Source organism: Suncus etruscus, chromosome 9 (genome assembly GCF_024139225.1).
Source record: "Suncus etruscus isolate mSunEtr1 chromosome 9, mSunEtr1.pri.cur, whole genome shotgun sequence".
Classification (NCBI taxonomy): domain Eukaryota; kingdom Metazoa; phylum Chordata; class Mammalia; order Eulipotyphla; family Soricidae; genus Suncus; species Suncus etruscus.
The window spans coordinates 60,715,784-60,739,041 of record NC_064856.1 but is presented as its reverse complement, the minus strand read 5'-3'; the positions used below and the strand labels follow the sequence as shown (position 1 = coordinate 60,739,041).

Here is a 23,258-nt window from a genome sequence, read left to right as displayed (position 1 = left end):
GAGAGCAGAAATCAACGAAGTGGAAACTCAAAAAACAATCCGAAAGATCAACGAAAGCAGAAGTTGGTTCTTTGAAAAAATAAACAAGATTGATAGACCACTGGCAAACCTAACAAAGAAAGAGAGAGAGAGAAACTTGATAACTCGTATCAGGAATGAAAAAGGAGAGATCACTACTGATATGACAGAGATTCAAAGGGTAATCAGAAACTACTTTGAAAAACTCTACGCCACTAAAAATGAGAACCTGGAAGAAATGGATAAATTCTTGGACTCTTATAATCTTCCACGGTTGAAGGAAGAGGATGTAGCATATCTAAACACCCCCATCACCATTGATGAAATTAAAACAGTAATCAAATGTCTGCCGAAAAACAAAAGCCCAGGTCCAGATGGATTCACTAATGAATTCTATCAAACTTTCCAAGAGGAACTACTGCCAATCTTGGCAAGACTCTTTCATGAAATTGAACAAACAGAAACACTTCCAAATAGCTTTTATGAAGCCAACATCACCTTGATACCTAAACCAGACAGAGACGCTACCAAAAAAGAAAATTACAGACCAATATCACTGATGAATGCAGATGCAAAGATCCTCAACAAAATCCTGGCAAATAGGATTCAATGCCTCGTTAAGAAGATCATCCACTACGATCAAGTAGGTTTCATCCCAGGAATGCAAGGCTGGTTTAACATCCGTAAATCTATCAACATAATACACAACATCAATAACAAGAAAAATAAAAACCACATGATCATATCAATAGATGCAGAGAAAGCATTTGATAAGGTCCAACACCCATTCTTGATCAAAACTCTCAGCAAGATGGGAATGGAGGGAACCTTTCTCAATATAGTGAAGGCCATCTACCACAAGCCAGTGGCAAATATTATCCTCAATGGAGAAAAACTGAAAGCCTTCCCTCTAAATTCTGGCACAAGACAAGGCTGTCCTCTCTCACCACTCCTATTCAACATAGCACTGGAAGTACATGCTATAGCGATTAGGCAAGAAAAGGATATCAAGGGAATCCAGATAGGAAAGGAAGAAGTCAAGCTCTCACTGTTTGCAGATGACATGATACTCTACTTAGAAAACCCTAAAGACTCTATCAAAAAGCTTCTAGAAACAATAGACTCATATAGCAAGGTGGCAGGCTACAAAATTAACACACAAAAATCAATGGCCTTTCTATATACCAATAGTAATAAGGATGAAATGGACATTAAGAAAACAACCCCATTCACAATAGTACCACACAAACTCAAATATCTTGGAATCAACTTGACTAAATATGTGAAGGACCTATACAAAGAAAACTATAAAACTCTGCTCCAAGAAATAAGAGAGGACACACGGAAATGGAAACACATACCCTGCTCATGGATTGGCAGGATTAACATCATCAAAATGTCAATACTCCCCAAGGCATTATACAGATTTAATGCCATCCCTCTAAAGATACCCATGACATTCTTCAAAAAAGTGGATCAGACACTTTTGAAATTCATTTGGAACAATAAACACCCTCGAATAGCTAAAGCAATCATTGGGAAAAAGAATATGGGAGGAATTACTTTTCCCAACTTTAAACTGTACTACAAAGCAACAATTATCAAAACAGCATGGTATTGGAATAAGGATAGGCCCTCAGATCAGTGGAATAGGCTTGAATACTCAGAAAATGTTCCCCAGAGATACAACCATCTAATTTTTGATAAAGGAGCAGGAAATCCTAAATGGAGCAGGGAAAGCCTCTTCAACAAGTGGTGTTGGCACAATTGGATAGCCACTTGCAAAAAATTAAACTTAGACCCCCAGCTAACATCATGTACAAAGGTAAAATCCAAATGGATTAAAGACCTCGATATCAGCCCCAAAACCATAAGATATATAGAACAGCACATAGGCAAAACACTCCAGGACATTACAGGCATCTTCAAGGAGGAAACTGCACTCTCCAAGCAAGTGAAAGCAGAGATTAACAGATGGGAATATATTAAGCTGAGAAGCTTCTGCACCTCAAAGGAAATAGTGCCCAGGATACAAGAGCCACCCACTGAGTGGGAGAAACTATTCACCCAATACCCATCAGATAAGGGGCTAATCTCCAAAATATACAAGGCACTGACAGAACTTTACAAGAAAAAAACATCTAACCCCATCAAAAAATGGGGAGAAGAAATGAACAGACACTTTGACAAAGAAGAAATACGCATGGCCAAAAGACACATGAAAAAATGTTCCACATCACTAATCATCAGGGAGATGCAAATCAAAACAACGATGAGATACCACCTCACACCCCAGAGAATGGCACACATCACAAAGAATGAGAATAAACAGTGTTGGCGGGGATGTGGAGAGAAAGGAACTCTTATCCACTGCTGGTGGGAATGCTGTCTAGTTCAACCTTTATGGAAAGCGATATGGAGATTCCTCCAAAAACTGGAAATCGAGCTCCCATACGATCCAGCTATACCACTCCTAGGAATATACCCTAGGAACACAAAAATACAATACAAAAACCCCTTCCTTACACCTATATTCATTGCAGCTCTATTTACCATAGCAAGACTCTGGAAACAACCAAGATGCCCTTCAACAGACGAATGGCTAAAGAAACTGTGGTACATATACACAATGGAATATTATGCAGCTGTCAGGAGTGATGAAGTCATGAAATTTTCCTATACATGGATGTACATGGAATCTATTATGCTGAGTGAAATAAGTCAGAGAGAGAGAGAAAAACGCAGAATGGTCTCACTCATCTATGGGTTTTAAGAAAAATGAAAGACACCCTTGTAATAATAATTTTCAGACACAAAAGAGAAAAGAGCTGGAAGTTCCAGCTCACCTCAGGAAGCTCACCACAAAGAGTGATGAGTTTAGTTAGAGAAATAACTACATTTTGAACTGTCCTAATATTGAGAATGTATGAGGGAAATGTAGAGCCTGTTTAGGGTACAGGCGGGGGTTGGGGGGGGAGGAGGGAGATTTGGGACTTGGGTGATGGGAATGTTGCACTGGTGATGGGTGGTGTTCCTTTTATGACTGAAACCCAAACACAATCATGTATGTAATCAAGGTGTTTAAATAAAAAAAAAATTAAAAAAAAAAAAGAAAAGAAAAATAAATGCAATATAGAGCTGGATCAGATCCTGAACCAGAAAAATAAAATTAAAGACAATTGGCAAATTCTGAATTTGGACTATGGACTAGATGATAGCATTTTGTCAACGTTAAATTTCCCAATTTTTGATAATTATGCTGCCATTCTATAGCAAAGTATCCTCATTCTTATAATACATTGACATCTTAAGGGTAAATGGATAAAATGTGTACTTACTCTTAAATGGTTCCATTATATTTATAGTTAGAAAGAGAATAAATGATAATGCAAATAGAGAAAAATACTAACTCTTGGCGAATCTGAATGAAGGGAAAATGGGTGTCATTTGTAATATAGAAATTTTCTATACATTAAAAATTATATCAAAACTTGAAGTTATTCCACACGTGGTAAATATCTTAAATGAAAATCTGACAAGTCCAATACAGAAAGATGGAGTTACTTCAGAGGTAATGGTGAATACTGAGATTTATACACTCAAATCCCCTTCCACACTCTATAGCCATACCTGAAGGACAAAAATATAAAAGCTAGGTGATCTACTACCAGTTCCCCTTCCAATGGGACTTGGACATGCCTCGGGTGGCACTCTGGCTCATCTTTGTCCCTGATCCTGCCTACTCTCCAAGTTCCTCACCAATAGTCCCGATTCTTGTTTGATCTTTCCATAATACTCATGAAAACAAACTAATTGCCAAGAATCCTCACTCTCTCTGTTTACTATCCAGATTGTTTATTATCCAGAATGCTTAGAAACATCCTTCCCTGAGGCAGTATATATTTCCGCTTCAGTCTACAGAATCCTAAACCCATAACAGCGATAGGAAATCCCTACACTGATCTCCATCCTTACCTCTAATTTCTGGAGTATACACTCTTTGATATAGGAAAGGGTAAGACATGTGTATCCATTTCATATGGCTGGCTGCTGTGTCAAAGGACAACAAACATGCCAGATCTATATCACACAGATTTCTTCTTTTATAGACCTGATAAAAGTCCAAATCCATTTACCTGAACTAAAATCAGTATAGATATTGGCAATACTGTTTCTTCCTAGGGGCTTTGGGACAGAAATCATTTCCTTGATTTGTTGAACTGCCACAGACAGCCTGAATGCATTAGTGTCTTCTCCCTCCATTTCTAGAAAACACCACTCCAACCTCCACCTCTATCATGATACTTCTCATTACTTCTTCTGTCTATATATCTCTGCCTTTCTTTGTTAGGGACCATTCAGAGAATCTAAGAAATGCTCCCATTTCATGACCCTTATCTTAATCACATCTGAATGTTTCTTTTGCCACTAAGACAGTAGTACCTACAGAGACTGAATATTGGTAATTGCGCATCAGGCAAGCCAATAGTCACTCTACCATAGAGAGGCTGATTACTATCTGACAGTCTATCTGGCTGATTACTATCTGTTGCTCCAATCCCTGCCCTTTTAAGATTCTATTCTCTGTGTCCCACTTTATTATCCTTCCATATGCAGATATTCAAATTCAAAATTGTTCCTTTGCAGCAGACACTGCCTGATTGTATCAGGTGAGCATTATCATGTCCCCTGCCTGTTAGTGAAATTACAGACCTTGTGTTTGCACAAACTTCCCTTCAAAAATATTATAACAACTGGATAAATGAATTGTCTTGGTCTTGTATAGTTCTAGTGTAAGAAAATCCTTAAAGTCCCTCTTGCCAGATGGAAAACCCTGAAAGCAAAAAATAAAAGGTTCACATGAGAAGATCCTTGGCCAACTTTCCAGGGCTATGACCAGGGTGGGCTGAGACCTTCTGGAAATTCTCATCAGTCACAACATAAATCAGAAAGGAACTAAGGCACCAGTGCACTTGAAGAATGAAGGGAAATGTTCATGTTAGAGCTCATTCTAAAATATATGAGAATGAAAGTCTTCAGGGTGATGAATTTTCCTTGAATGTTGTCACATCTGTAGTCCTTGAGGTTTAACCTCTTATTTTTTAGCTATAAAACCAACATTATTTCTACAAACTTGACACCAGATGCTACCAGGAAGATATAGCTAAAGTGATAAAAATCTATTTAGCCAATTTAGTGAAGCAAATACAAACTAATTAACAATTTTGAAATTTGGATTAAACACTAATACTGTGACACTATAAAAACTGAAATGAAAAAAGGGGGGGAAATTACTCTTTCTGAATAACTCAAAGAAGACATCTGGTTATCATTCAGAAAATGGCCCAGTTGATAGATTTTCAACAAATTCTGACCTATTTTTAGTTGGATTTGAATGCATTATGGAAAACTACACAGAAAAAAAGTCACACTGCTTCCTGTCTATAATTTGTTGGTTTTGGACTTCCCTGTGAACTGGCTGAAAAACAAAGGGATGGAGACCAAAATGAAATCTTTATAACCTCTGCTTCAGACATATGGCTCCAGCTATTGTGAAAGAAAGATGACTTGATGTTTCTCCTGACTTCCTTAGGCCATGGAGATAGGCTACTGGTAAGACAAATCTCTTTCATTGTCTTTAATATCACCTTCCAATCCACGAGAAGAGATCTATTAGTCTGATACTTTTCATATCAAAGGAAGTCGAAATAGGAAATTGTGAAAACTGAAATCACCTTCTTTCATCTTCTCACCTAAATACTCTCAACTTCAATATACAAATTCTAGGAAAAGATAGTAGAATTAATCTTATTCTACTCAGAGTTGTGTGATAGCAAAGAACTTTATGTTCTCTGGCCCAAATTTAATTGATTTTGTGTTTGTTTGTTTGTTTTGGGGCCACACCCAGTAGTGTTCAGGGGTTACTCCTGGCTCTACACTCAGAAATCACTCCTGGCAGGCTTGGGGTGAAGAGGACCATATGGGAATTGAACCTTGGTTGGCTGCATGCAAGGCAAAAGCCCTACCCTCTGCGCTATCACTCCAGTCCCTGATTTTGTTACCAAATCAGATTGACCATTGATCCCACTGAATGATTCCTAAGGAAAAAAAAATAGCTCAGAGCTGAGCTTCTTTTTTTTTTTTTTTTTTTTTTTGGTTTTTCGGGCCACACACATTTAATGCTCAGGGGTTACTCCTGGCTAAGGCTCAGAAATTGCCCCTGGCTTGGAGGGACCATATGGGACACCGGGGGATCGAACCACGGTCCTGATCCTTGGCTAGCGCTTGCAAGGCAGACACCTTACCTCTAGCGCCACCTCGCTGGCCCCAGAGCTGAGCTTCTTAAGGGGACAGTTTGGTATCCCTTGTGCATGACACACAGGCTTGTATGTATAAATGCTATGAGAATAATAGCTTTTATCACCGCTGTTTAAAAATTACAACTTCTTGAGTACTCATATCATAGGCCAGACACCAGCCTATCTCACCTAGTCCTCTTAGTATTGTGAAATAGATATTACTATGATCTCTTTTTAGAGATAAGAAGGCTACATCCTAGAAAAACATAATTTGTTTAAGATCAATCAGCTCTTAGGTGTCAACATAGAATTAAAACTCAGGCATGATTAGTTCAGAGAGATAAGTCAAGTGGTAAAGCTTATATAGAAGCATATTTAAAGTCTTAATTTCAATTCCCAGAAATACATGGATCCTTAAGAAACCTCTAAGCACTGCTAGTGCTTGTTTATTTAATAAATAAATATCAGATTATTAATTTTTTATTTTTAGTTTTGGGGGTTCTGGGTCACATCCAACAGCACTCAGGGGTTACTCCTGGCTCAGCACTCAGAAATTACTCCTGGCAGGTAGGGAAACCATATGGGATGCCAGGAATCGAACCCAGGTCCATCACAGCCACTTGCAAGGCAAACACCCTACTGCTATGCTATAGCTCTAGCACTTAATTATTTTAAAAATTTTACTCATGCCTGTCTAGTTCCAAAATAGCCCTTTAACTATCATCCAACTCCTATAGCATGTATGTACATGAACATTCTTTCTTATCCCCCCCACTTTATTCTAAAACATATTTGAGTTTCCTTTTGAGAAATATGACCTGTACAACTCAATTTAAAAGGCAAAATTTTAGGAGGAAAATTAGGACAGAAAGTTTAAATTAGTAAGTACATCATCAGTTGAAATGAAGTTTGTAGAATCATTTAGGAAGGAATTTGGAGAATTCAAATTCAAGTTTGATATCTAGACTTTGGGGGCAGAGAGGGTTATGGGTAACTTATTCCAAGAAGCAAGAGAAATCCATTTGGGCCTGGTAATCACTGACAAAAGACCAGAGAGGCAGAGGTACAGTTAAAGTTAGCCATGGGACTGTGCTTTATCAGTTTCCACCAGGTCAATCAGTGTTTGGAGGCTGGAAACAAGTATGTTTCAGTATTTTCTTGGAATATTGTATTGAGCTTGGAAGTTTCCACTGTCACTCACAGAGCAGTACATATTTTTAAAAATCCATTCTTCTTATAGAAGACAACCTGGGAGATGAGTTTCTGGTAATTGCTTAAACATTCCTTGGTCAAGATTCCTTCCTTGCTTGAAACAATTCTTTACTGCTAAAGCCTATTTTTTTCTCTTGGGACCTCTCAATAGCTATTATTTAAGTCTCATGATAAAAACAAAACAAAACACTCATTCAAACAAAAATTGCTTGGACCTTTCTCAGACTAACATCTCTCATTTGTCTTTCTGGAAAAAAGAGTCTAGACCATAACCCCCCACAATTCCTAGGTCCAGTGCCAGGCAGAAAGAAAAGCAGCCCTTATTGACCAGAACCCAAATGAAAAGCCAAGGACCAGAATTTACATATGTGGTTGAGCTGCCTCAGCTTTCACAGCAAATTCAAGACTAACCAGTTAGAAGTAGAGCAAAGCAGAGAGAAGCAGACTTGGGGTGCCTCCTGAAGCTCTTTCCTTCCTTCTCACCTTTTGCAAGGGAGACCATCTTACCAGTAGGTTTTCTGTCTATGTCTGTGTTGCTCAGATCAAGGACTTTGATGGACATTTTTCTATAGATGCATGAGCTTTTTTCAATGTGTTTTCTTTTTAATGAAATTCTCAATATAACTAGTGCAAATGTTTTATAAATCAACTGGCTGACTAATAAATCAGAGCATGGAATGTCTATGTCCTTGGTTGGTTTATGCTTATGACAGCAGCATGTTTCACATGTCTCAGACAAATGAAAAAAAGACGATACACTTCAGCATTAATTATATAGTCGTTCACAAGTAAAAAATAAGCTAAATTAGTGCATCCTATAGAAACTGATATTTCTAATTCTGATTACTTAAAGAAAAGGAATTTGTTGCTTTGTGGATTTACTTACACTTATAAACTTGCAAATATTTATCTGTCCAAATGTTAATGCTTGCAGGAGAATTGTTTATATTTCAATTTATGTATCTTTTGTTGTTTAAAGATTATACTTAGTTAATTTCTGTACATATTGGGGCCATAAAAACAGTACATATGTTAAGATACCTCTTTGCATATAGCTGGTCTGGGTTCAATTCAAGAAATGACACATTTTCCCCTAAGCACTGTTAGGAGTGAGCCCTGAACATTGCTAAGAATAATCACTTAGCACATCTGGGCTACCCATTTCAAAAGTAAAAGCTGTTCACATTTAAATTATGATAATAAATTTTCCCCAAAGTTTCTTTTAAAAGAGTCTACATCATTTAAACTTGGAAAGCTATTTTTTTTAATCTTTTGACATCAACTTCTCTAACACAGTGAAGTATGCTTTATATTGGTCACTGGGTGTGGCTAAATATTTAATTGATTAGACTAACTTCTCTACAGTTTTTATGGTTTCCTTGTTCTTAATCCCTTAATCCCTTGAAGAATGTTTGAGTAAGAAATCAGTCCATATGACCATAGTAACTATGCTAAATAGAAACAGAAAGTTTCTGGTCCTTGAAAAATTCTCAAGGCAAATCTTCAAGGGTTCTTATTTGGTCAGAGGGGGAAAGCAGAAACCCAGCACCAGATTTGGGTAAAAGTTATGTTCACTCCAAATGTCAGACAGCCTCAGTTCTCATCTCATGAGAACTCCCACCAAAGAAGAAGGGAGTCAGAGACAAGAAAGGGGCTGAAGAAGACAGAGCCTGAAACTGAAATTTCATTTCTTCACCTTTATAGTGCTGAGTCCTGAGAGACAGGTGATAAATTATTGTACACTAAGAATAATTTCAAACCACATAAAAGCACAATTGTTTTAGATAAAATTTAACAATGAAGCACCACAGCCATCACAATAAAGTCATTTTTTCTTTGTTTCAATTGAACTAAAAATAGGACACAAAAGCCCATTCAAAACATCATTGAAAAAGTGAGTTATTACCCAAAATCTTCTCATGTTTCTTTACCTGTGACCAGCCTGTTTGGAGCACTGCTAGAATTTGAGGAAGGGTGTCTCTAAGGAAAGGGTGGCAATCAAGAATAACAATGCCCAATTACCCCAGGATGTTCCTGTTTAACATCTTATCCTGAAACAAATACTTACAAATTTCAAAAAAAAATAATGGTTGAGACAAGCTTGAAGACACAGTTGTGCTTGGCTTATATATTGACAACATGTTTATGAATATTTCTTAATCTCAAATGAAATATTCTTTCCACCATTTTTATAAAATATACAACACTTGACTTTGCATTTTTTTGTTACTAAAAACTTAGGTGGAAAGAATGTGCAAGTGTTATGCAAAGCCTAATGAACACTAATTTACCGTATAGGAACAGTGACAACCATGCTGAACCAGAATGCTCTTCCTCTATCTGAAGCCAGCAGGTGCTGTTCAGGTCCAACCAAACTCTTGCATGCTTTGCTAAGGCAAATGCCATTTCAACTCAGTATTGATTATAAGCTTTTACAAAAGGAATAGAAGATGACAGCTATGGGCCCATCCACCCTTCTCTTTCGGGAGCCTAGCACTGGCTAATTTAACCAGTTTCCTTTTAAGCCTTTTTTATGTAATCCATTCATTAATTAACAACCTGCACCAGATAATAGAGGTAGCTTCCCATGCAGAATACTATTATATGTCCAATCACACATAATGAGGCCATTCCCACATCTTGGCCAACAGCCCACACTAACACAGTTCTGCTGATGTGGATATAACGAATTCTATTCAATGTAAATCCCAACATAATGGCAGCTATTAATACCTTCTAATATTAATAGGCCCCATTAATTTTAAGTAATAGAATCATTCCACTTAGCAGTAATTCATTTTATAGTTTTTCCCAGTTTCTTGAAGTGTCCTCCACCTCTGACCACTCTTATCTGGCTACCCTCCAATCTGTCATCCCTGCTGAGATGGAGCTGAAGGATCAACTGAGCAGATGACAGAGATATCAAGTCTAGAATTTCTCCTCTTCTGGTACCTATAGCTGCCATAAGATGGGAACAAATAGAGGAGATATCCTTATTAGTCCTTATTCAAATTCCCACTTTAGTGTCATTCCCACTAGGAGCTTTCCTGTTGTCCTCCTCTTCAGTAATAACCATATTAAGTCTTCTCTTGGAACATATTAAGTCCATGGCACATTTTTGCCTCACACTCTACTGCATCCTTCTAAACAAAGTTCTGGCATCTTTTATACAAATTCACCGAAGACACCCAACTAATGAACAGTTTGTTGGAGGGAGGGAGGGGGAGGGAGGGAAAGAAGAAGGGAGGGAGGGATGGACAGATACTTTATTCTCAGAGGTCCTGTGGGATTTGGAGGGATAGTTTCTGTTTTAATATATGTTACTCCACAAGATGGCGCTCACACTTTTCTTAATTTATGGCCTCTAAAGTTTCCTGTTTTAATTCAGAATTATATATTCACAGTTAATGAAATTTATTTACCATCTATCCTTGCTTCACATTTCACAGCATGACAAAACATATTCTTTGCCTTAGGCCATGAAAATACATCCCAAAGGCATTTTCTCTTAACCTGGGGTGGGCTGCCCTCAAGTGGTTTGCCTCATTGCCACCAGTGTAATGAACAATGTCATTCCTTACATAGCATAGGAAACAAGGACATTTCCTTTCAACTCAACCAACAAAGAAATACAGGGGCAAAAATTAAATCCTTGCTGAAAATATGGCATTAATCTTTGAAACCATGAATTTACCTTAATAAACTAACCTCTCACAATGTAGAGGTGACTTCACATCACAGTAAGTTTTTGAGCTTCTAAAAGCATTCCTAAAAGCAGGACCTTAAGGTTTATTATCTACTTCAACCCCCATACTATCAAATTTAATTTGGTTTTGATTTTTTTCCATTATACATATAATGAAACAGAGGTTCAGAAAAATGTTGGGATTTGTTCAAATTGTATAGATAGGAAGTGGTAGAGCTATAGATGGTATCCAAGTTTATCTTTATAATTGTTTGCTTCCAGTTATTCTCATTGACAGTTTGTTTTAGTGTTAAAAAAGAAGTGTTAAACAGTAGGGGGAAAGGGAGATGACCATCTATTATGCCCTATCCCTTTACTCATGTGTGTATTCACACATGTGTGTGCACACTCACCACAATGCAGCTCTGTAAGAAGAGTGATGATCACTATCTTCAAATGCCCACAACATGCCAAGTGCTTTTTTATATATTATTTCATCTTGCTCTACTATGTGAGAAATTATTGTCACCATTTGACAGGTGGGCAAATTGCCGCTACAAGAGATCTGATGTTTCATCTTAGCCCCATAACCCAACTGCTGGGACTGAGATTCAAACTCAGTTCCATCTGACTTCCAACGTCTGTGGTACTAGAAATAGTGTCAAAGATCCACCCAGGTGAGTATTATTTGGTACTTTTGATTCCTGAAGTTTTTTCTTTTTGTTGTTACCACAGTACTAAATTCTTCAAACATTCCTCTTGTGGAAATCCCTTCCTATAGATTCTGGAAAGCTTCTGCTCCCTTTTTGAGATGTAACTCAAATATCATTTCTACTGCTATGCCTTCTCTACTGGCCCTTTCACAAACCAATACAAGCATCCTCTTGTCACATCCATTGCTCTTCTTCCTAATTTCAACTCCCACCTCACACTACACACATAGATTGATTCTTATAAAATAATACACAGCCCATATTCTGGCATCAATAACTGAAGGACTTGGGATTTTCCTCTTCTTTCGAGCTAACAGTTTCAGATACTTACATGAGATTCTGTCTTCATATGTTATCTCCAGTACCTTTGTACCCTTAACCATGACCTTGACTGCCTCTAGTGAATTTGGTGCTCCATCATTGACTGTTGGATAATAGAAGTAAGTGCAAAGAAGTATGCAAGATCCAAATCTTGGATGCTATGTAACTGAAGCCATGGCTTACTGGTGTATCTGTGTGGGAGTGAAGAAAGAAAGGTCATAAATTCAAAAACATAGCAGCAGATGGAATCTGTAAAAATAGGAAGATTCCTCTCCATAGACCAGTGCAAAGTTTATGAGTCTGTAAGTCCTAAAGAACTCATCTAGGAAAAAAAAAAAGCATGAAACTCTATAGTACAAGAGAATTTTTCTTATGGTTGGTTTTACAAACACATGTACCATTTACTCTGTGTCAAGCACTGGCTTGAAAATTTTATATATATATTAACTGTGTTCATTTTCATAGCATAGTTGTGTGACTGCCACAAGGCACTGAGAGGAATGTAATAGGAATGCCATGCTGTAATTTCAGAGGCCTCCTGAGAAAAGGCTGTGCAGTTTGGCCAGTTTCTCCTGGGAAGTTTTGAGTTTGTAATGAGTTTAGCTACCCTGAGGCCAGAATGTGAAAAGTCCACTGAGAAAATGAGAGAGAGAAAGAGAAAGAACCCTATTGTTTCCAATCCAGCTATTGAGTATGCCTAGCTACGCTACCCATAAACTGAGGAAGTCTTGAGTGTGGCCCCAAACTCTTCCACACTCAGAGAGGCCCAGAAAGGAATGCCTCACAGAACCCTATATACTCCCAAACCTGAGCAGAATAGCTGATTGTTCGTTTTCTACTACTCTGTTGAGATATATTGACATATAAGAAGATATACATATTATATATATATATATATTTATATATATATATATATATAACTTGATAAATGTTGGACACAAGAATCTCGGAAACCATCACTGCAATCTGTAAAACAAAGTGATGCACATATCTCTCCCTCCACAAATTTCCTTCCACTCCACTTTGATTATTTGCACATCTGAGGGTGTTAAGAACTAGATCATGAAGATCTGGTCCATATATATAATGGAATACTATATAGCTGTAAGGAATAGTGCGATCATGTAATTCGCGACAACATGGATGAAACTGGAAGATATTATGTTAAATGAAGTAAGCCAAAAGAAGAATAAATACAGGATGATATCACTTACATGTGGTAATTAGAATAATTGCATGAAAGAATGCAGTGGTTTAAATGAGAGTTGTCTAAAACACTCTTGAACCAAGAGTATTGTGAGGAGAATAAGAACTGAGTGGAGAGAAAAATGATAGTTGTGAAATAATGGGGGACTGAGATCAAGGGGACTCAGGTGCATTAGTGATGTTAAGAAAGGACAGAACTTCTGGGGGAGGAGGGGAGGCATTGGTGTATTGTAATGTTGCATTGGTGAAGGGGGTATTTGTTTATGACTAAAACACAACTACAATCATGCTTGTAATCATGGTGCTTAAACAAAGATTTTTTTCTTAAACAAAGATTTTATATTTAATTAAAAAAAGAAAGGACAGAACTAAATATCTAAGCTACTGAGTCAACAACAATAAAATCATGAGACCCAAACTTTAACAACCAAACTTAAAGATGCTGTTATAATGGTAGGCTGTGACAGGAAGAGAGAAAGAATATGAAATGGACTCTGGGAACAATGGAGGAAGGAGGTTGACACTGGTTGTGGGATTGGTGCTGAAACATTTATGTTTGAATAACTTTGTGAATCACAATGCTTTAAGTACACTTTTTTTTTTGTTTTTCTTTTTGTTTTTGTTGTTTTGTTTGGTTTGGTTTGGTTTTTCGGGCCACATCCGTTTGATGCTCAGGGGTTACTCCTGGCTAAGCGCTCAGAAATTGCCCCTGGCTTGGGGGGACCATATGGGACTCCGGGGGATCAAACCATGGTCCTTCCTTGGCTAGCGCTTGCAAGGCAGACACCTTACCTCTAGCGCCACCTCGCCGGCCCCTAAGTACACTTTTTAAAAAAAGAGTAATATCACACAACATGAGTCATTTTTTAACAAAATTTCATGACAATAGTACATTATTGTTAACTGTAGGCTATAATATACAGTAGCTTTCTAGGACTTACTCATGGTGCATAATTGACACTTTGTACTCTTTGACCAAGGACTGCCCACTGGCCTCTCCGCTAGACCCTGAAAACCACCATTCTACTCTATTTCTATGAGTTTGATTGTTTTAAATTTCTCATATAAATGGTATGTAGTGTTTGCTCTCCTATCCCTTTTTATTTCCATTACATAATGTATTCTGGATTAGTTCATATTGTCACAAATGACAGAATTTCCTTTGTTAGGAATGAATCATATTTGAATATATATGTAAACATTCATCTGGTGATGGACATTAAGGTTTCTTCTATGTCTTAGCTACTTAAAAGTAATATTTGCAATGAACGTGAAAGTATAGCTCATCTATTTTAGATGCTGGTTACAAACCTGTTAAATATATACCCAGAAATAGGTTTGCTCTATCATATAATATTTTCCATAGTATTTTAACTTATATTCCCAAGATTATATGTGTTCCATTTTACCCATAACTTTGGCAACACTTGTATTGAGTTTATTTTTTAAAGTCACCGTAATTAGTATGAGGTAATGAATGCATCATTATGATTTTTGCTTTGCATTTCCCTCATAAATATATATACCTTTTTGGACATTTCGATTTTTTTGGTAATAGAAATATCTTTTCGAATATTTAGCCCATATTTTGTTTAAGTTTTGGTTCTCTGCTATTAAATTGTAGAAGTTCTCTGTATGTTTGAGATTTTAGACTTTTATCATATTTGGGATATTAGCATTTTTATTTGATATTTTCCCATTCTCTATTGTGTTTTCTGTTTGCTAATTGCTTTTTTATCAGCAGAAATTTTTCAGGTTTAAATTAGTAGTTCTCTATTTTGACTTTTATTGCTTATGTTTTGGGGAACATGTTCAAAAATTCATTTCCAAGAGTAATATGAAGATTTTTATGTTATCTTCTAATGCCTTATATATAACCCTTTCATTAACTCTGAGTTAATTTTTCTGACTATGCTAAATAAAGGTTTGTATGGGGTAAGATAGGGGTTTGATTTTATTCTTTTCTTATGAGAATCAAGTTTTCCCAACATTCTTAATAAAAGTGATTATACTTTCCACATTATGTGTCTTTTGTGAAAGCTCAATATTGACTGGTTTCATTTATTATTTTTTGAAAGTGCCAGATTACTTTTGGCTTTATGTTCAGGAGTCACTCCTGATGGATGTCTCAGAACCATAAGTAGTGTGCCGAGGATCAAACCCAGGTTCGATATGTGCAAGTCAAATGCTCTACCTGCTGTACTATTGCTCTGGTCTCTACTTTAATGTTCTATTTTATTCTATTCTATTCTTCTGTCATTCATCTTTTTCTTGTGTCAGTACATAAAACAGTTTTATTACCGTCATTTTGTAATGCACTTTGAATTGAACTATCAAATTGAGCATTCATACCTTCTCTACATTTTGGAAGATACTTTGAGTTTTACTACTAAGTTTGGTGTTCTGTGAACTGTCTATTGGCAGAATTCAATCAGTGAAATTTCTTTTTCTTTATTTCTCCTATCATCCAACTCATGTGTGGCCCAAAGATGGGTACATCTCAAAGTTGCATTCAGCCACATGGAGGGAGAAGTAATATGAGTGACAAAAAATATTACCTCTTTCAATGCACAATTTCTTCTATGTGTACTTCCTTCTCTATCATGTGCTCTGCTCTAACCTCTCACCTAGATTTTAAAACTCTCTTGAAAAAAATTTTTATCCAAAAACTAATTTGAAAGAATATTTGTTCATAGAAACATTCACAATAGCCAAAACGTTAAATCAACCTAAATTTCCATTGATGGATTACTAGATAAAGAAGCTATGATGTATACCCAATAGAAAACTCTGTACCATTTTAAAAATGGTAAAATTGAGGGGGAGAAGGGAAACTAGAGCATTGATGGGGGAGTGGACACTGGTAAAGAGATTAATGTTGTTGTAATTCTGTACATTAAAACATAGTCATAAAAAAATTGTAATTTACCAGATTCAATAGAAAATGATTAATTTTTTAACTGTAGGCCTAAGGAGAATATTCAAAGGACTAGATTTGATATGTTTGCCATGCATTAAGCCCCAAACTCAGTCCCTAACATCACATAAACACCCCTAGATGTGATCTTGGTGATCCCACTCCACCAGCCCCTCTAGGCAGGAGATGAATTGCTTTGTTGAGTGAGCACCAAAACCAAGACCATCAGACCCACTTCACAAGACTGAATGTTGGCAGGAGTGGCCCTGAGCCCTGATGAGGAGATCCTTCCAAAAAAAAAAAAAAATAGGGCATTTGGAGTAGATGGATCTTGAGATGATTATACTAAGTGAAGAAAGAAAGTAAAATATAATTTTCAAATATTTTATGTGTGGAATATACATAACTAAAACAAACGACCTAGCAAAAATGTAGTCAAACTAACTTTAAAGTTAGTGAAATCTATAGTGGTTACCTCAGAAAAAGAGGGTTGGGTTGAGAGGGGAATGTCACTGGAACTTTGGTGGCAGGACAGGGTGCAATTATATAACCATAAGTGTATGGTATGAAACCTCTGAAATGGCACATTGTAAATCAATGACACATTGTAAGTAAATGACAAATGATGACAGCCAGTGTAACCTCCAAAAGAAAAAATTTAATTAAGACATAAAGAATAAAATTTGTCATTATTTTTCTGCATGGAAGGTTATCAAGTCAGGGTCTCTGTGAGGCAATGGCACTTCAAATTGCTACTCCTCCCTTTGGCTATTATCACTCCTGATAGTTACTGTGTGTGAACCCCAGTCTTGGATAGTTTTCTCTGCTGCAAGAGATAGTAGGAACAAGACTATTATTAGCCCTAGAGAATGCCCAGTCACAGTAAATTCTCCTCCCCACTTAAGCCCATTAAATGAAACCAACTAAATTATCCTGATCCTATCCCAGATTTCCAACAGTTCTCTAAAATAGCTGCATTTTTTCAAAATCGTCTTATTCTTCAATGTTCTTCTCATTCTGCTTAGCTTAGTTAAAGGTCACTTGAGGGTTGCAGCACTTCCAGTTCTTCCAAAGTGTACGCACAAATAGGCTGAAATGGAAAGGACTCTAATGCCCACAGCAAAACAAAGAGAAGACTTAGGAGGGCTCACTCTGAACCATTAAATATTGCCTGGCAGTGAGGAAGCTCCAAACAAAATGCTGTCAACTGATTTATATTACTGCAGGTTGTGGGGGATGTTGTAGCATGGAGCCTCATTTAAAACATCCCCAAAGAAGCCTGCCTATTGTGAAGCTTCACTGGTCAGTGAACTATGGCACAGGGCACAAATATTACTAGCCTTCTGTTTTTGTTGTTGTTGTTGTTGAACAAAGATTTATAAGAACAGAGCCAACTTGGATCAGGAAATAAAGTAAAGATTGGAGAGCATGAGAGATGCCCAGTGCTGACCCCCAGGACTCCCCAAACTCCATGCTTTGTTAGACTGTAATCCTTGTAGTAATCCTTATAGATTGCCTGGTGGTTTGTTTTGTTTTGTTTTGTTTTTGGCCACACCCAGTGACACTCAGGGTTTACTCCTGGCTATACACTCAAAAATCTCTCTTGGCTTGGGGGGAGCATATGAGATGCTGGGGCTTGAACCCAGATCCATCCTGGGTCAGCCACATGTAAGGCAAATGCCCTACCACTTGCTATCACTTCAGCCCCTGTAGACTACCTGATACTGCTCATTAAAAAAAAAAAAGACACATCCAGTATATTAGCTTGTACTTTATTTAAGGTGGATTTTGAAACACAACAGCAAAACTTAAAGAAATGTGATAGATTGTCAGCCCACAAAACCAAAAATGTTTTCTATCTTTTCCTTTATAGAAAAGTGCTGCTGGAGGACAGAGTGATAGCACAGATTGTAGGGCATTTGCCTTGCACACAGCCATTCAAGTTTGATTCCCAGCATCCTATATGGTTCCCCCATGCCTTCCAGGAGTGATTTCTGAATTTGTGTATCATCCTAGTGCAGAGGTCACACTAATCTTCTCTGTATCATTTCAATATTTTAGTATATGTACTGCTGAAGTGAGCACCAGGAATGATTTCTGAGCACAGAGCCAGGAGTAACCCTGAGTGCCACCAGGAGTGGGAAAGAAAAGAAAGAAAAGAAAGGAAAGAAAGGAAGGGAGGGAGGGAGGGAGGGAGGGAGGGAGGGAGGGAGGGAGAGGGAGAGAGAGAAAAAGAAAGAAGAAAGAGAAAAGAAAGAAAAAGAAAGAAAGAAAGAAAAAGAAAGAAAGAAAGAGAAAGAAAGAAAGAAAGAAAGAAAGAAAGAAAGAAAGAAAGAAAGAAAGAAAGAAGAAAGAAAGAAAGAAAGAAAGAAAGAAAGAAAGAAAGAAAAGAAAGAAAGAAAGAAAAGAAAGAAGAGAAGAAGAAAGAAAGAAAGAAAGAAAGAAAGAAAGAAAGAAAGAAAGAAAGAAAGAAAGAAAGAAAGAAAGAAAGAGAAGAAAGAGAAGGAAGGAAGGAAGGAAGGAAGGAAGGAAGGAAGGAAGGAAGGAAGGAAGGAAGGACGGAAGGAAGGAAGGAAGGAAGGAAGGAAGGAAGGAAGGAAGGAAGGAAAAAAAGGGAGGGAGGAAGGAAGGAAAAAAGGGAGGGAGGAAGGAAAAAAGGGAGGGAGGGAGGGAGGGAGGGAGGGAGGAAGGAAGGAAAAAAGGGAGGGAGGAAGGAAAAAAGGGAGGGAGGGAGGGAGGGAGGAAGGAAGAAAAAGAGGGAAGAAGGAAGGGAGGGAGGAAGGAAGAAAGGTGTATATAATCATTCACACTTTCTTTCATTGTTGTTTTAAAATTTTAATTATGACACATTTTAGACATACATCAAATTAAACCAAGTAATAAATAATTTTTGTGTACCTACCACTGAGATTAAACAGATGTTAACATTTACCCATTTTGTTTCCACTTGACTCAAAATAGATATACACATACACAGAGCTAAAAGTATTCCCATCTCTTTTCATTCCTTCCATCCCCAGAAGTTATCATTATCTTGAAGTGCTTCTTCCCCATTCACATTTTTGTACAATTACTAGAAACTTATACAATTTGCTATAGGCTTGAATATCTTTTACAGAAGCACTAGCATATTGTGAATGTCTTTCAGGAACATTTTTTCATTCAGCATTACCTCTCTGAGATTTATAGATATTGATACAAGTATATCTAGTTCTTTCACTTTAATTGCATTATGATATTTCATTTCATAAATAAATCATAGTTTATGGAACATCATTAAATAGTACCCTAATGAGGGACCATTCTTTTGTTTGCTTTTCATCTTTATTCTTAACAGTGCTGTACAAAAAAGATAACTTTGTGTATATCTTCTTGTGCACAAGTCTGAATTCCTCTGAAATATGTTCCTAACAGTGAAGCAGCTGGTCAAAGGACATAAGTGTGATTTGTAAGTGTGATTTATGGTCATCCTTCTACACACTAGTAGTTCATCCTTTTCTACCCAGCTCTGAAGCCCAAGAAACTGAATTGTGTGAACTCTTCACCAGATTTCTTTTTTTTTCTGCTTTCTGTTACTTTGAACAATGAAGACAACCAAGAGAAAATTGAGAGGAAAGGGAAGCAGGGTCAGGGGATTTATTGCACTACATCACTCTCTGTGAGATACAGCCAAAAGGAAGAACCTCCATTAAAGTTTCCTGCTCTCCTCTCCTCTAAACCTTCTCTGTGTCCAGTTTACAATAACTGGCTCCTTCCATCCAGGTCTGTGGCTAGTAAGGTCCCATGAATATTAATTCCATGTTTTTTTTTCTGTATCTTGTCCATTATTTTCTAAACTGTCCCACCAATAGACTCCTTAAATTATCAAATTTGAGTGTGCCACCACTTTCCTACCTAAACTCTAGCTGATATAGCATGAACCTTCAATTTTACCAAGCCTATCAATTGCTCCCCAAAGAAGCCAAATTAATTTTTTCCACCTACAAATTGGTTAATCTTTCTGTTTTGTCTGGATTAACTTAAGAGGTTATGAGTAATTTGTGAACAAGTCCCGAACTATAAAAGCTCTACTGTAAAAGCGCCTATGCTTTGTAGCTTTTGCACTCAGTTATGAATTACTGTGGTAGTTTATTTACTAGATAGAGAACTGGACAATGTTTCTGCTCTTTGTTGAATCAATTTTAGAATGGTAAAGTATTTTTAAAGTAATTGTTCATTCATTCACCAAATTTTACAAGTACCTTAATCAGCACAGTCACAGCATTTCATCTACCCTGCACATAGCAACAGAAACCATACAGTCTGACCACACTGCCCTCCTTCCAAGCACACAGCCAGATAGACTGTCATGAGTGCAACCCACCTCCCTATAATGTAGAACACTTCCTGTTTGAGAAAGGTTGCTGTGAGACAAAGTTTTGCTCATTGAAGGAAACTCTTCAGATCTGGTAGATTTCCCTTGGCTCTCCATTGCATTTCTGGTCATGCCAGAAAGTGCCAAACCCACCTGGAATAGCATCACATTCAAGTGCTACTGGATCCATGCTTCTCAGGGTCAGGGTCTGGGTAAGACTTTTTACTAAAGCCATATCCATGACAGTCTTCTTTATAGGCTGAGCTTACCCTAATAGTGTAGGAAAGGGCACATCTCAGATTATTAGAAAACCTATAGCACTGAAACAAGTTGACTTTTGACTTTAAGTGCTTGGAGCACAGAACAGGGAATTCCCATTCCTGTGTGGTTCATTCCTCAGGAGCTCTTACATTGAGAGTTTCAGAAATGACCTGACTAGATCTGTCTTCATTAGGGAAACCTGATCTTGATTTCAACCTCTGGGTAGACTGATCTGTCTGTCCTTTTCTTCTTTCCTCCTTGTCACCTAGACACAGAATCCAACTGTCTTGGACAAGTCTTTCCTTTTCCCAATAAAGCTGCTGACAGACTTGATTTGGAGACAGTTGAGCTAGTTGTGGACAACAGTCCTTCAGCTAGCATGAGATTCCCTAAAGGACATCCTTAATCAGTGAGTAATAGAGAGCTACCTGCTCCTTCCTAGCCCAGCTCTTAAGAAAGTTTAAGGCTGTAGTTGAAAATTAAGAGAAGATAATCTAGATGAATATTCTTCACAGCAACACTCACTCCATCCTAAGATTCTTTCATCCACTTTGTAGCATGTCATATGTATTTCAAGAAGGAAACAGACTCCCCCTGCCTGCAACATATCCCAGTAAAAGCCAACAACCTTTTGTAGTCTGGATCTGAGTCCTTGAGCATAGAAAGGTTTCAGGCATCTTTCTCAGTGTGCAAGGAGGCCTTCATAATATATTGAAGGGCTACAAAAATGGATAAGACTCCAACAAGGCCTGGATTCTTAGTCCAACATTCCATACCCTAGAAGTCAGGTACAACTTGATATCTATAAGCCTGTCTTCCCTCACATAGACCCTGAATCCTTTACCACCACTCTCAGTCTGAATCTCACTCAGCTTACACTTAAAGTGCCACTTAAAGAGGCACTTTTTAGCCTCTTCCAAAAAGGCCCAAAAACATTATTTTGAAAAGATATTTACATTCCTTTGCTTATTACAGCACAAGACCTAGAAACAACCCAAATGTCTAAGAATGGGTTACTGAAAAAGGAAACTAATATATATGTATTTATATTTATGCAATAGAATACTATTCAGCTATAAAAAATGAAATATGAAATTTTCTGCAATGTGGCTGGAACTAGAGGGTATGATGCTAAGTGAACTCAGTTAGAGAAAGAAGAACAAATATAGAATAATATGTCTTGGGGCATTAGCAGGTCCAAGAAAGGAGGGAAAGAAGCAAAGTTCTTGCTGTAATGATGAGAAGCAATTGTTTTTCTGAATGACTTAGATTTAAATTGAACCTATGTTCAATCCCTGGCATCCATCTGGTCCCCTGAGTATCTCTAGAAGTGATTCTTGTGCACAGAGACAGAAGTAAGCCCTAAGCACAGCCAAATATGGCCTAAATACAAAACCAACAATAAAAATTAATAATAGCTCTTATATATGGAATGATAGAATAACAAATGTTCAAGGACAACAGACTCAGAGTGAGACAACAGAACAAATTCTGTCAATGAGATGGGTGGGGGAGGTTGAGATGTTAGGCATTACTGTGTGAGGGATACTGACGCTTTGGTGGTAGGTGTGGTGTTGGAAACTCTACTATTAATAGTACTGTAAACCACAGTGCCTAAATAAAAATATGATAAAATAACACAGCAGTGGCATTTGAAGTGGGAACATTACAAGCCTGAAACCCAATTATAAACAACTTTGTAAATCACGGTCTTTAAATAACAAAATAATAAATTTTAAAAAAATTTAACAAAAATAAGACAAAATTGTATAAAGTTCTGTACTTTTATATCCCGCTGACTCTATCCCAACTCTCCTAACACACAAACACACACATACACAAACACACACACACACACACACACAAAACACACCTCACATCAAAATGTTAAAGTCAAGAAGGTTTATCACCAGCTATGACTCAGCTTTTAGTTTGTGAATTTAAGTTTCAATGGTCTCCAGCTTCTCCAGGAGATAATTAATAAGATGTAAACAAATATTTAAATCACTTGGGAACTCACTATCAAAAGCTCTAGAGGAAAGTTTCATTTAAAAAGATGGCCATTCCTGAAATCATCTGTGGGCAAAATCTCATTAAGCAAGGGAACCCTTGGCTAGAACAAAGAAAGACAGAATATAGCTTTAAAACTCTCCCTCGCAGGAAAGAAAAAACGTGGAAGATTATATATCCAGAGTATGAGGTACTCAGCTGCCCTAATTGATTCACAAGGAATCTTAGAATCCCTAACCACAGAAAGCAGCTCCTTCTTACA

General features: G+C 37.3%; 1 non-coding gene across 1 annotated transcript; it reads right to left on the bottom strand.

The window, feature by feature from the left end:
* Positions 1–18,354: 18,354 nt before the first annotated feature.
* LOC126019183 (U6 spliceosomal RNA) lies at positions 18,355–18,456 on the bottom strand. The gene has a single exon (XR_007498936.1). It is a non-coding gene; the product is annotated as a U6 spliceosomal RNA (small nuclear RNA).
* Positions 18,457–23,258: the final 4,802 nt, after the last annotated feature.